The 15156-nt window shown below is 39.1% G+C and overlaps 2 protein-coding genes across 13 annotated transcripts in view; one reads left to right on the plus strand and one right to left on the minus strand.

Moving 5' to 3' along the window:
* TLR5 (toll like receptor 5) overlaps positions 1 to 15156 on the minus strand; it is a 566717-nt gene that overhangs the window by 248525 nt on the left and 303036 nt on the right. The window lies entirely within an intron of this gene.
* Positions 1 to 15156, plus strand: part of DISP1 (dispatched RND transporter family member 1) — a 211117-nt gene that overhangs the window by 34193 nt on the left and 161768 nt on the right. For 9 of the 12 annotated variants that reach the window (XM_049868010.1, XM_049868005.1, XM_049868017.1 and 6 more), the window contains one exon: positions 12932 to 13107. The exons of the other annotated variants lie outside the window; for them this stretch is intronic. The gene's annotated coding sequence lies outside the window, so the exon portion shown is untranslated. The remainder of the gene's footprint in view (positions 1 to 12931; positions 13108 to 15156) is intronic. 12 annotated transcript variants of the gene reach the window in all.

Consider the following 15156-nt stretch of genomic DNA (forward strand, 5'->3'; position numbering starts at 1 on the left):
TACACATATTATAATGTGACACTAGTTGCAATCCCTATAATGTGACAGCACACTCCCCTGGGTTTCCTGTGTCCATCCAATCAGCTCCTGTCCCTTTCTGCCTTCTTATCCTGCCTCTGGACAGGAGCCGCCCATTAGTCTTGTGTATCCACTTGTACTAAGAAACACACTCTTCACGAGTTTTATTTTGTTTTATAGTCCAGTCTAATCTTTGTCTGAAGAGTTGGCTTTGGGAATGGTTTTGGTTCCGAGTTGACAGAGAATCCAGGGGCCATGTCTTTGAATGTTCCTCTAGTCTCAGACCATTAAGTCCGGTCGTTTTATGTGAATTCAAGGTTTTTACCCCACTTTTCTCCTCCTCCGTCAGGGACTCTCTCTTGTGTTCCCTGTCAGGGTGGTCATTGGTGGTAGCTGGGCACCATCTAGTTCTGGCGTCAGGCTGATGGAGTCTCTGGTTTATGTGGCCCTTTCTTTCTCTTGGGCTCGTATTTTCATTGTGCCTTTGCTGTTCTTCATTCTCCTTTGCTCCAGGTGGGCTGGGACTAATTGATGCATCTTAGATGGCTGCTCAAAAACTTTTAAAACTCCAGATGCCACTTACCAAAGTGGGATGCAGAACGTTTTCTTAATGAACTTTGTTAGGCCAGTTGACCTAGATGTCCCCATAAACCATGATCCCCAGACTGTGGCCCCTGGTACTCGGTCCCTCTTAGTGTTTGGTTATATTCAGGAAACTTCCTAGCTTTTGATTTAGTCCGTTTGTGCTGACTTCCCCTGAATTGTGTGTTGTCCTTTACTTCACCTAAGATAATTCTTGTCTACTATCTAGCTTGTGAATCCTCCTCTCCCTCCCTCCACACCCTTCCTCCCCTCATAACCATCTGTGTTTAAACCTTTTCTTAAGTTCTTATAATACTGGTCTCATACAATATTTGTCCTTTTGCAGCTGACTAATTTCGCTCAGCATAATGCCTTCCAGATTCATCCATGTTGTGAGATGTTTCAGAGATTCCTCATTGTTCTTTATTATTGTGTAGTATTCCATTGTGCGTATGTACCATCATTTGTTTATCCATTCGTCTGTTGATGGGCAACTAGGTTGTTTCCATCTTTTTGCTATTGTGAACAGTGCTGCAGTGAACATGGGTGCACGTATATCTATTCATGTGATGGCACTTCTTTCTCTAGGATATATTCCAGGGAGTAGGATTGCTGGGTCATATGATACTATTTCTGGCTTTTTAAAGAAGCACCAAATCTGTTTCCAAAGTGGTTGTACAATTTTATACTCCCACCAGCAGTGTATAAGTGTTCCAGTCTCTTCACTACCACTCTAATATTATTTTGTGTTTTTTGTATTAGTGCTAACCTTGTTGGGGTGGGATGGTATCTCATTGTAGTTTTGATTTGCATTTCTCTAATGGCTGATGATCATGAGCATGTCCTCATGTGTCTGTTAGCTACCTTAATGTCTTCTTTAACGAAGTACCTGTTCATACATATCCTTTGCCCATTTTTTAATTGGGTTATTTGTTTTTCTGTTGTTGAGGTTTTACAGTATCTTCTAGATTTTAGAGATTGGACCCTGATTGAATATGTTGTAGCCAAAAATTTTTTCCCAGGTTGCCTTTTTACTCTTTATGTGAAGTTTTTGGATGGGCATAAGTGTTTGATTTTTAGGAGCTCCCAGTTACCTAGTTTCTCTTCTGGTGTTTGTGCATTGTTACTTATAGTTAGTATTGTGTTTATGTCATGGATTAGGGCTCCTAGCATTGTCCCTATTTTTTTTTTTCCATGATCTTTATCATTTTGGATTTTAAATTTAGGTCTTTGATCCATTTTGAGTTAGTTTTTGTGCATAGTATGAGTTATGGGTCTTGTTTCACTTTTTTGCAGATGGATATCCAGTTATGCCAGCACCATTTATTAAAGAGACTGTCTTTTCCCCACTTAATGGCCTTTGGGCCTTTGGTGAAATATCAGCTGCTCATAGGTGGATGAATTTACATCTGGATTCTCAATTATGTTCCATTGGTCTATGTATCTGTTGTTGTACCAGTACCAGACTGTTTTGACTACTGTGGCAGTATAATAGGTTCTAAAATCAGGTAGTGTGAGGCCTCCCACTTTGTTTTTCTTCTTCAATGATGCATTATTTATCTGGGGCCTCTTTCCTTTCCATATGAAATTGGTGAGTTTTTTCTCCATCTTGATAAAAAATGTCATAATTTAGATCAGGATTGCAGTGTATCTGTGTATCGCTTTGGGTAGAACTGACATTTTCACAATGTTAAGTCTTCCTACCCATGAGCAAGGTATGTTTGTCCACTTCTGTAGGCCTCTTTTGGTTTCTTGCAGTAGTGTCTTGTAGTTTTCTTTGTATATGTCTTTTATGTCTCTGGTTAGATCTATTCCTAAGTAGTTTATCTTCTTGGGGGCTATTTTAAATGGTATTGATTTAGTGATTTCCTCTTCTAAGTTATCTTTGTTGCTGTGGAGTAATCCAGCTGATTTTTATATGTTTGGCGGGGGGGATCTTGTATCCTGATACTTTGCTGAAATCTCTTATTAGTTACAATAGTTTTCTTGAGGATCCTTTGGGGTTTTCTGTGTAAGATCATATCATCTGCGAATAGGGATACTTTTACTTCTTCCTTACCAACTTGGGTGCCCTTTATTTCTTTTTCTTGCCTTATTACTCTGGCTAGGACCTCCAGCACAATGTTGAATAAGAGTGGTGATAAAGGGCACCCTTGTCTGGTTTCCATTCTCAAGGAAAATGCTTTCAGACTCTCTCCATTTAGGATGATATCGGCTGTTGGCTTTGTGTAAATGCCCTTTATTATGTTGAGGAATTTTCCTTCTATTCCTATTTTGCTGAGAGTTTTTATCGTGAATGGGTGTTGGACTTTGTCATATGCCTTTTCTGCATTAATTGATAAGATCATGTGGTTCTTTTCTTTAGCTTTATTTATATGATGGATTACATTAATTGTTTTTCTAACGTTGAACCATCCCTGCATACCTGGTATGAATCCCACTTGGTCATGGTGAATCATTTTTTAGATATGTTGTTGAATGCCATTGGCTAGAATTTTGTTGGGGATTTTTGCGTCTTCGTTCATGAGGGATATTGGTCTGTAATTTTCTTTTTTTTGTGGTGTCTCTACCTGGTTTTGGTATTAGGGTTATGCTGGCTTCATCGCATGAGTTCGAGAGTATCCCATCCTTTTCTATGCTCTGAAATACTTTTAGTAATATTTGTGTTAACTCTCTGAAAGTGTGGTAGAATTCTCCAGCGAAGCTGGAGAGTTTGTTGGGAGTTTTTTAATTACCTCTCCAATCTCTTGTTATAGGTTTATTTACTTTTTCTACCTCTGTTTGTGTTAGTTTATGTAGGTAGTGTGTTTCTAGAAATTTGTCCATTTTCTCTAGGTTTTCAAATTTGTTGGAGTATAATTTTTCTTAGTATTCTGTTATGATTCTTTTAATTTCAGCTGGGTCTGTTGTAATATCACCCATCTCATTTTTTATTCGGGTTATTTGCTTCCTGTCCTTTTTTTCTTCAAAGAGAGATTCTTTTAACTTCTTTGACTATTAGTAGTTTGTATTCCATTAACATCAATTTTAACTGCCTGCCTGTATTACAGCTCTTATGCCAGATACGTATTTTCGTCTAAGTAGTTTAAACAAGTGATTCCCCTTTCTTTGTAAAAATTTGTATATGACAGTTCTTCATTTTTGAATGGACCTTTGCTGATCCCATTTTTAGCAAAGAGATTAAAACTCCGAAGGAAATTTAGTTTACGTTGCCCTATAATATTTTAAAATTTCCTCCAAACTATTTTAAATGTGTTTTGTTTAAAGTTGAAGCACCAGGTGTCTTTTGAATCATCTAAATGAGGAGTTTGCGACGGGGTGGGAAGAAGACAAGCTGGAAAGAAGTCGTGTGCAATGGTAAATTTTATACTTCTTTTAGGCTACTGTGAAGTTGCCTAATTTAGCTCTGTTCAGCTGACATCCTGGATTTCTATTTTGTATTTAGGATAGTAGTAAGTAGAGCTTCTAGTAGGCTATGAATAATTTAGACTCTTGAAATAGAAGGAGTAAAATGTTTCATTTTCTGAGAGCAAACTTGCTGTTGGGATCTTTTAGTGACCACGAAGGAAAACACAATTGAAATAAAAAAATCAGGCTTAGATTCTTTTATTTTCATGGTGTGTGCAAGTGGACATACTAAATTTTAGAAATGTTCAGGCAGAGAAACTGTTGTGGCAATGAAGCTTTCCTCCTCTAGCTTTGCAGTGGTCCAAAGATAACATCGCTTGATGAATTCTCAGAAGTGTACAGAATGGTAATATATGGCCAGACTAGAGGGTTTGCTTGGGACTAGTGCTTTGTTATCATTTGGAAGAAAAAATTTATTGTCTTAAACTAGTTAACGTCTGGGAGTGCGTACAGTTGTGACAAGATGAATTCTGAGTCCCCTGGGAGATAGAATTCCAAAAACCTAAATCCACTGCCGTCAAGTCGATTCTGACTCATAGTGACCCTATAGGACAGAGTAGAACTGCCCCATAGAGTTTCCAAGGAGCGCCTGGTGGATTCGAACTGCCGACCTTTTGATTAGCAGCTGTAGGACTTAACCACTACGCCACCAGGGTTTCCAAGGAAGATAGAATAGGGCAGTGAAAAGAGCACTAGATTTCAAATCAGGGAGCTTAGAATCTCTGCTTGCCTTTTCTTTCAGTAACTTGCTGTGGAACTCTAAGCAGCTCATTTAACCTCTGAGTTTTACTTATTTTCTTTGTAAAATGAGGGAGTTAGAATTAAATATATAGAGTCCCTTCCACCTGTGGGAATCCCTGGTGGCACAATGCTTAAAGCGCTCGAATGTGAACCAAAAGGTCTCTTTGAACTCACCAGATGCTCTGCGGAAGAAGGACATGGCAGTCTGCTTCCTTAAAAGATTTACAGCCCCGGAAACCCTATGGGGCAGCTCTACTCTGTCCTATGGGGTCACTGTGAGTCAGAGTCGACTCAACCGCAGTGGGTTTGGTTGGGAAGGAAGTTTTGGAATAATGTGTATATTATTAAGAAGGACATCCCAGGCTATTTAGTTAGGACCAGTTGTGTCATATTTAGCAAGAAATTATTAAGAAAAAAAAAAGTTTCTATTGCCATTCAGCATGATTTAGTAGAAATACCGTGGACTTGAGAGTCAAAAGATGGAATTGAATCCTGGCTTAATCATTACCGGCTATGTGGCCTGGGGCAAATAACTCTTGATTCTCAGTTTTCTCATCTATAAACTAGCAGTGATAATAACTGTCAGTGACAGAGACTGCTGACTTTACTCCAGTAGCCATTCTTTGTAGAAATAGAATCCCATGATCCTGCCCCAAATTTTAGCCAGCCAGTGACCAGCCATCTGCAGCTTCATTTCCCAGCTAGATGCAGTTGGGGGAGGGGGCACCCGTGACTAAGTTTGGTCCATTGGGATGTGTAAGGAAGAGACGTCTGCAACTTCTTGTGTTACCTTAAAGACAGAGCCATTTGCCCTGGATGCCCTCCTTTCCTTTTTCTCTTTGGCTGGAAAATGACAAGACTTGAAGCAGCAGCCTTGGATCTGGAGATGGGAGCCCAGTGACGAAGATGGCAGAACTGACTCGCCAGCTTGGGCTCCCTGGAGCAGAGCTGTCTACCCACCCTAGATTACTCACTTACCTTTGAACTGTTACATGACAGAGAAATAAATATTTAAGCCCTTGGATTTTTGCATTACTTTTGTTATAGCTGATTAGTCTTCCTCGCAGCCTAACCAAAACGCTGCCTTAAAGAGTTGTTGTAAAGATCTGAGATTATAAATTGCCAGGTTTAGTGTGTGACACGTTGTAGGTACTCTATCAATGGTATCTATTATTTATTAAATATATACCTTCTGTGTTTTGTGGGTGGGGCACAGTGCTAAATACAAATATGAAAATGGTTTCTGTTATCTGTGGATTCAAGAAAAATACAAGTACTCTTTCAGTTAAAAAAAAACAGCAATAGCTGTTAAGGAATAAAATTTTTATACTGTCACTCATAATAGTAACAAAAAATATAATTTATCTAGAATGAAACAAGAAATGGGCATGAGGACCCATTTGAGGAGAGTTTACAATTTAACTGGAATGTATAAAAATACATGGAGAGATATTTCATATTGCTTAATGTTGTAAAATGCTTTTCACAAAGGTTAGCTTATAGGTTTCATTAATGTCAAAAATTCAAATGAGATAAAGTATATAATAAAAAAAAGTATTGGTTGCCTGGTCACCTTTCCTGACCCCGGGGTCATTATCCCCAGAGGCAATTACTTTTAATTTTTTTAGAGGTTTCTTCTGGTACATACCTCTATATTTTTTCAATAATTTATGCATGTTATTTCTTGATTTTCAGTTTTGGTCAGTATCTGTTTGACTTTCTACTAAGGCAAATAAGGATTTTGTTCTCACATATTTCCTTCATCAATCCCTTCCCTTCCTCCCTCCCACACCCAGGTTCCTTCCCCCAGTATGGTTAACACAGGTTAGCCAGCCTCTTCATTGTAATTACGTATTATTCATAGCTGAGTCAGATAATGGTTATGGTTATATTCACTTTTTCCTATAACTTGGTTTTCTTGGAGTTCATGGGAAATTTTCTTAATTCTTCTCCATTTTCTCTTTAGAATTTCTGTGGTGTAATATTGAATTTCTTGGATTTTAATCCTCCAAATTTTTATTTTCTTTTGTTAGTTCATACAGGAAATTTCCTAGCTTTATCTTCCAACTTTCCCATTATATATATATATATATATATATACACATATATATATGTATGTATGTGTGTGTCTGTGTGTACATATATATTTAAGTTTCTGCTTTCATTCCAACTTTCCAAGGATTTTTTCTTGTTTTCTGAGCATTCGTTTTCATACTCCTCTGTTACCTTTTTACAGATACAGTTCCATCTTGTCTTTCTGAGGATATTACTTTTAGTGTTTTTAAAAAACAATTACTTTGTGCACTGCACTGTCTTTTTGTTGTTCATATTTCCATTTGATTTGGCTTTTGTCTTTCGTATTGGAAGCATTCCTCTAGCTAACACAACGACCTTAGTGGATGCCCTTTGTGCATGGGTTTCACTTTAGGGCTGCTGGCTGAAGACCAGATGTATTTCATGGAGACATCTATGACTCTTAATATTGATAGTTTTTCTCTTGGATGGATTTCTCTTCCCAAAGAGGAACCCTCCTGTCTACTGCCCGGCAGATTTGAGACTAACAGTTTTTGGCAGTTGAATAGGGGAAGCAAGTTAGGGTAGGGGCCTGGTGGTAGTCCCACTGCTTAGTATTTAACTTGTATTTAATTTCCTTCTTTTCAGAATAGTAGGTCCCTGGGTGGCACAAGCAGTTTGCAGTCAGCTGCTAACTTAAAGGTTGGTGATTCACACCCATCCGGCGGTGCTATGGAAGAAAGGCCTAGCAAACTGCTTCCCTAAAAATTACAGCCAAGAAAGCCCCGTGGAGCAGTTCTGCTCTGCAACACATGGGGTTGCCATGAGTCAGAATTGACTCAGTTAGTTTGGTTTTTGGTTTTTATGTTATCCTCACACCTAGTTGTACCTGGGGTTCCTGAGTCTAGAGCTTGTCAGGTTAAGTTGTTTCCAGAGAATGAACTGTACGGGGTAGGAAGGCCGTCCAGGGTCTCACTATTCCTTTTGTGGGGTGTGCCATCGTCCTGATTTTTGTCCCTCCCATAACTCTACTCCATGTTCTGGGCCTTTCTAGGATTCTTTATTATGTATTTCCCTTCTGGTTGGCTTCCTTCTCTTGACTGTAATCAAGTTTCAACTCTCCCTGTTCTACTGAGTCAGAAACTATTCATCCCTCTGCTTTCCAGCTTTCAAAATTTCCTAACTTTTGCCTTCTTTAATCTCCAATCTTTATCCTTGGTGTTTACTTTAAAAAAATTCCTCTACTGTCATTTTAGTGGGGTTTTGGGAAAGGGAGATAAATGCATGTATGTAAGTCTACTCTTTTTCCAGAATCTTTCAATTTTTTAAAAATAGTAAACATAGTTTAAGCAAAGTACAGTGAAGCTTGTGAGAGCTGGAATTCAAAGGGACTGCCTTGTTTTTCTGGCTCTCACGAGTTTTCCGCCTTTGATGGGATGTAGTCACCATTTTTCTGTCACTCTCTATTTTGTGGAATATACTTGCGATTTCCTTCTCTGACAGGTTCCTGCCTTACATGGGTTCCGGCTTTCACAGGTTTTACTGTAATAGCATAAAAACAAAAATACTGCTCAGAGGAGCTAGTTTCGTGGCAAGCCTCACTTGAGAATGCTCATTTTCCCCTTTGGCTCCAGCATCTTTACCCATTTGTATACAATTTTGTGTTAGCATATCAGGCCTTTGAGGTTGGGAATGCTCACCTGGCACCTGGCAAATCATGAGCTTCTGACTACTGAAAATCTCCAGTGCCAGGCAGACCCGTTTTCCCTCCTAAGCCATTTCTAAAATATGTCTTAATAAATTTCTAGTCCACAACTTATATGGAATCCAAATCAGCGGAAATTTTAGAGATAAATAGAACTTGAGCTGTATGCCGTATGTATCCCATAGGATGCCTCCAGTTGCAAGTACCAGAAAATCTAACTCCAGCTGACTAAAACAGTAAAGGGGATTTATTAGTTTCCCAGGAAGCTGAGAGATAAGTCAGTCTTCAGATGCTGTTTGATCAAGCCTCAGGATCTTTCTCTGCATTCTCTCAGCTCTGCTGTAATCTACATGTTGACTTTGTTTATTTGGCTGGTTTTCCTCATGGCTGCAAAATGACTACAGCAATTCCAGGTGTCATGTTTGGTACCACTACTGGTACATGTTTTAACAATTGTTTTGCAGTAGGCCAGGGGCTGCTGGTGCTACATCTCCCACCAGTTGTGGGATGCTCAGGGCGAGGTCATTCCTGGAGTGAGCCTTGGCTGTGTGCCATCAGTAGCTGGGAGATTGAATCCTTAGGGGCACAATCTGGGTGGTACACCATAGTGTCCACTAAACAGGGATTTCAGGTGTTCTAGAGTGCCTTATTGCCAGGAACAAAAGCTAGCCCAGGCTTGTAAAGCGTGAATTCTTATGTGGACTCCTCTTTCTATAGGTAACATGTTTGGATATGATTTCTCTGAGTCTTTAAAGTCTTCATTTTCACCAGAGATTTTGTTTTCAAAGAAGAACTGTATAAATCATGAATTGTGTCACTAAGATGAAAGATAGTGATTTTGAGATAAACCTAGGCATTATCGATTTATTACCTTAAGGAGTGGATACTGCTTTTTGGTGATACAGTTTTTATTTTTTGGAAGTTTTTAATAGGGTGGTGTTATTGGTAGCTTATTTAAAAATACTTTTTAAAGACCCAAGATCTGAAGCTTTAGTTACATTCATGAATCATGAACAAGAAAAGCCAAAACACATGCTAAAAGCTAATAATAATAACAATTATATATATAAAAACAACTGTATTGAGATATATTTTATCATAAAATCCACCCATTTACGGTATACAGCTCAGTGGTTTTTAATAGAGTTGTGCAACCATTACCAAGTCTCATTTTTGAACATTTTCAACACCCCAAAAAAGAAATCCTGCACCCATTAGCAGTCACTCCCCATTCCTGGCCCCTCCTTCCAGCCTTAGGTGACCGCTAATCTGCTTTCTGTCTCTATCGATTTGCCTTTTCTGGACATTTCACATAAATGGAATCATAGGTGACCTTATGTGACTGGATTCTTTCATTTAATGTTCTTATTCGGCTTTATATTACTCAGTAGTAACGCTTTCACCTGTAATCAGGGAGAGTTGGAACATTGCAGAGCAAAGCCGAGACTCCTCCGATGCCATGTCTCTACCTCCTGTCGCTGTTACTCCATCAGCTGTGGCCTGCTGAGTCAGCAACCGTCTTATGTCAGTGAGGTGGCTCTCCGTTAGTAGTTGGGTGAATTCATCAGCAATGGATGAAGTAAGCCCAGTGATGTATTCATCCATTCAAATGACTTTGTAGAAGGATAGGATTGGGATATCACAGAGCCTTCAACCTGCTCTCAGGCAGAACAGCATCCCAAGGAATATTAGGTATGTGATTTTTTTAAGAAAAGTAATCGAGCCCAGTTTTTCTTTTGTCATGTGATTCTAACGTTATCTTAGTACCATTTTTTATTAATTTTGCAATATACGGGTCACTATGCTAATGTCACATGAATTATCCCTCATTTTCCTAATAGCCATGTCAGGTAGGAAGGATTAACCCCATTTCAGAGGTACAGAAAACGAAACCAAGTGGTTGAGTCAAAGGTCCATGACCACTAAGTGGCATTCACATGCTGATGTGTGCCGGTTTTAATGTTCATGCAATTCTGGATGGCTGTTTCCCGGTTGGTTTTTTATATTCTGTAATATTGGTATTAACCACTGCATTGGGAAGAAAGTTTCTTGGAACGAGTTGGTTATGATTTGAATGATATCTTCACGAAAAGCAATAGGGCTGTGTAAACTGGGTGCCCTACGGCACAATAGTATTCCTACTTAATAGCGTGAATGAGGAACTACACAGACCCAAGTTATCGCCACAGATGATACTTCTGCCTTTTTTTTCTTCTGTTAACATTTACCGAGTGTTTATGATGCACCAGCCTCTGTGCTGAACGCATTACCTCGTTGGAATGTGTTGTCTTAATCCTTTGAAATAAGGACGTTTAGTGTTCTCATTTTCCAGATAAAGCAGGTGAGGCTTCAGGAAGTTAAGATTCTTGCCCTAAGTTTTTAGCTAAGAAAAAAGACAGAGCTGGGATTTGAACCCACGCATTCTGGTTCTTGAGCCCACATTCCTAACACTGTATGCTATGCTGACTCTCTGTCCTTGAACATTTATGATAGTCATTGTTACTTGTTTTTGGTAAACTTGATCTTTCCATTCCTGTGCTGTTTCTACTTAGTAGTGATCTTTATCTTCTTGCCTCTAGTCTTTCCAGTTCTGATAGAATGGTAGATGGATATGAGTCATTAATAATTGTTGATTAGTTGTACTTTAGTAATACAATTTGAAAGATGTCAAATGTGTGATCAAACCAGTTCTAAACAAAATATTCATTATAAATGCTTTTCCATTGCAATAGCAACACGTTCATTTCATTGTAAGCAACGGGGTTTATACTCACTGATGTTTCTTTCCTTTTTTTCTTTAAATTTTTTGCTTTCAATTCTGTCGTACATAGGGTTGCTATGAGTCAGAACCCACTTGAGAACACCTAACAATAACAACGTCCCTAATTATCATGTGAAAGTAATTACCTTTTGGAAGGAGTTTTAGGCATCAGCAGAGATGCCTGTGAAATTATTTCTAGAGGCTCGGGGGTCAAAAACTGCGCTGTGTGTGTATGTGAAGCCCTAAAGGTAAATCTGACGTACCTTTTAAGGGTGAGGGCAGGAAGGGGCACCCTCTAATCTAGTTTTGTTCGACTAATTCCGGTCATCTTTGGCTCCTTTCGGGAAGAGGAGCCCGGGAATGGAGAGCTATATCTTTTAGCTGCGTAGTTTCGAGAGCTGCTGGTACAGGAGAACAGGCATTCCATCCCGGCTGGCTCCTTTCAGGGTCTCTTAGCGTGTGTCTGCCAGGGAGGCTATCTTTCCATCCACCCTTCCATCTCTGATTTCAAGGTCCACTTCCTTAGATCTCGACTTTTCCTTTTCTTTAGTATCCTACTGATGTGTTCCATAGATATTTGGGCATACCTGTGCATGTTTAATTATTTAGTAATATTTTCCTAAGGAAGCCCCTTCTCTGGAATTTTGGAGTGCATTACTTCTTAATCTCCTATAAAAGGCTCTCCTGAGGAAGTATTTCATTAGAAAACATAAAGGGTAATGGAGTCTTCATTTATGTACTCCCTGTAACCTACTTTTCTAGGCTAAACGAACCCGGGGCTTTGCTAAAAACCTCAAAAAGTTGTAATATTTGACATATTTTCCATTTTTTTCCTGAAACACTTGCATGTTTTAGATGTTCTTAGGCCCCTCTTATTATATGCAATTTGGAGTATGGTCATTTAAAATTTAGAAGGAATGATTAGAGTTGGGTACCTCTTTTTCATTCTTAAATTTACGTACATGAAATTACAATTTAGTCTGTGTCAAACCTGTTGCTGTCGAGTTGATTGATATTCACAGCGACCCTATTGGACAGGGTAAAACTGTCCCATAGGGTTTCTAAGGCTGTAAATCTTTATGGAAGCAGACTGCCACACCTTTCTCCTGTGGAGCAGCCGATGGGCTCCAACAACCACCAGCCTTTTGGTTGGCAGCTGAGCCCTTAACCACTCTGCCAGCAGCGCTTCTTTTAGTTTTTAGTCTGTGTAGGGAGTGACTATTCTTAGTAACAAAGAGTAGTTAGTCTGTCTCTGGTATTAAAATTTCATGGGGGAGCGTGATTAGGAAAAAAAGGTCTGAAAAAAGCACTGTAAGGGTTTGATAATGAAAAAAAAGTTGAGAAACAGTGATCTCTAGTGTAGATGCTTCTAGTGTAGCATCTAGTGTATAGACAGCATTGTAAAGCAGAACCCACCTGTGCAGGGTAAGCGTTATCGCCTAGTTCCTGTATACTCTGCGTTTTTACATTCTGGACACTAGCCGTGATGGTTAAAGTTAAGTGTCAGCTTGGCTAGGCTATGATTCTCAGTGGTGTGGCAGATATTGGACTAATTGCTCTTCCATAATATAATGTGATGTAATCACTTCCATGGTGAGATCTGCTCCAAGCAGCCAATCAGTTGAAAGAGGAGTTTCCTTGGGGGGTGTGGCCTGCCTCCAGTGTATAAATGGATGTTCCAGCAAGGATTCACTCTCGTACAGAGTCCTGCATCCGACTCGTTATCATTGGAGCCCCAGTTTGTGGAATGTGAGCCAGCAGCCTGCCGCCTGACCTGCTGATTTTGGGTTTGTCAGCCCCTGCCACCATGTGAGTCAGGAGAAGCCTCCAGCCTGACGTCTGACTCATGGACTTGGGACTTGCCAGCCTCTACAACCACGTGAGCCATTTCCTTGAATTAAATCTCTCTCTGTACATTTATGTATATGCATTTCACTGGTTTTGCTCCTCTCGAGAACCCAGCCTAAGACACTAACCTACCTTAGTGGCAAAATATCTAATTTCATTTAATGGAAAGCCTTGTGATAATATAGCATATATTGATTTCCTTCCCTGAATCTACATATTAACCATGTGATTATTTAGAGTCCATAACACTTAAATTTTTTTTTTGTTATATGAGAGATACCTGTTGTCATTGGAAAAAATTAGAATACTGCAGAAGGTTTATGTTTATTAATACACTTTATTTTTTAGAGCAGTTTTAGCTTTACAGAAAAGTTAAGCAGATAGTGCAGAGAGCCCCCACATGCTCTCTGTCTCCACTGCTCAGTGGGCCTTGTTGTTAACATTAACATCCTGCAGCAGTGTGGTGCATCTGTTACAACTGAAGAACCAATACTGATACGTTGTTATTAACATATTATCAACATTATTGAAGTCCATGGTTTACAGGCACCAGTGTGGCACAGATGGTTAAATGCTCAACTACTAGTGGAAAGGTTGGTGGTTCAAACCACCCAGTGGCACCTTGGAAGACAGGACTGGTGATTTGCTTCTGAAAGGTCACAGCCTTGGAAATCCTATAGAGTAGTCCTACTCTGCACACATAGGGTTGCTATGAGCCTGAATCGACTCAATGGCAACTAACAACCACAATAATAGTCTACACAAGGGTTCACTGTGTTGTACAGTCTATGGGTTTTGACAAAGACATAATGTCACCTATCCACCACTATATCATCCAAATAGTTTCACTGCCCTAAAGATCCCCTGTGGAGTTTTGAAGTGAAAATAAGTCCTTTTCTGCCAGCCTTCCGAGTCTGACTCCTCAGAGAAGCCACACATTTCCTTGTGTATCTTCTCAGAATTGTCTTGCTATTTGGCCTTTTAGCGAAACAGTCTATTTTGGATCTCTTTCCATATAAGTGCACATAGATGCCTCATTTTTTCTGGTGGCAGCATAGTAAACCATCTTGAAGCCTTTTAAAGGAAGGGATTATAGGTCAATCTGAGGACCGGGCCCACAGTGCATTTGTTGTCGAGCCATGCTCTGAGAAGAATAATGCGTAAGGCAGCGTATCCAGTGCTTTACAATAGCACCACTTTGGTATGGAAGTTAAATGTTATAACGTATAATTTAAGCTTTTAGGATTATTGAACACATAATAACATGTTATTAACTAGAAGATGAAGCGAGTGCTCTGATATATGTGCATATATGTATTATGTTCATTTTATAAGCACCTTTGTCTAAATAGAAAAGCTTTTACTTAGTATTGTATAAGACTTAATAGTACTTCTTCTTCCTTGATATTTTAAACCTTTAAGCAGCTTTCCTTGATTCTATGATTAAATGCTTGTCAAAAACAAGTATATCATGCTCCCTCTTTGAAATACGGAGCTGGAAAAATGTGAATCAGTCAATGAAGTTCTAAGAAATATTTCATGAAAAAAATCAATTTTAAGCTTTCCCATAAACTTTAGGAGTATTTGCCATTAAAATATTTCTGGAGATTCATGCACGATAAATTCTTGATAGTCTTCATTTTAGAATTCAGAACCATTATTGTTTAATTGACCTGGCAGACTTTTTAACCTAATTGTGGAAGAAGTAGAGCTTAGTGACAATTCAGATAAACAGCCTGTGGTTTTGCTGTATTCTGTCTGTCATTTCACCGCATGGAAAATAGGATGCTTTATTAGAAACCGTGGGATAAATTTATTTCTCTTGACTTTTTTTTCCCTTACCTTTCTGATGATGTGAACTTTGGTGAAAGATTTAAAAATCCCTTTAAAGATAAGTTGATGGAACTAATTTTGTCTCATGGGGCGGTCTAGCAAGGAATGGAGAAGTTTAGGCGTTTGAGAGGCAAGTTTAGGAGTGTACTGCTGATTTCAGCTGCCAAGACAATGGAGAGGGAGAGAATCATTTTGGTAATTATTGTCTGCTCTTAAAAAGACTATAGACTGGAAGTTTTTATTTTGA

This window comes from Elephas maximus, chromosome 24 (assembly GCF_024166365.1).
Source record: "Elephas maximus indicus isolate mEleMax1 chromosome 24, mEleMax1 primary haplotype, whole genome shotgun sequence".
NCBI classification, from domain to species: Eukaryota; Metazoa; Chordata; class Mammalia; order Proboscidea; family Elephantidae; genus Elephas; species Elephas maximus.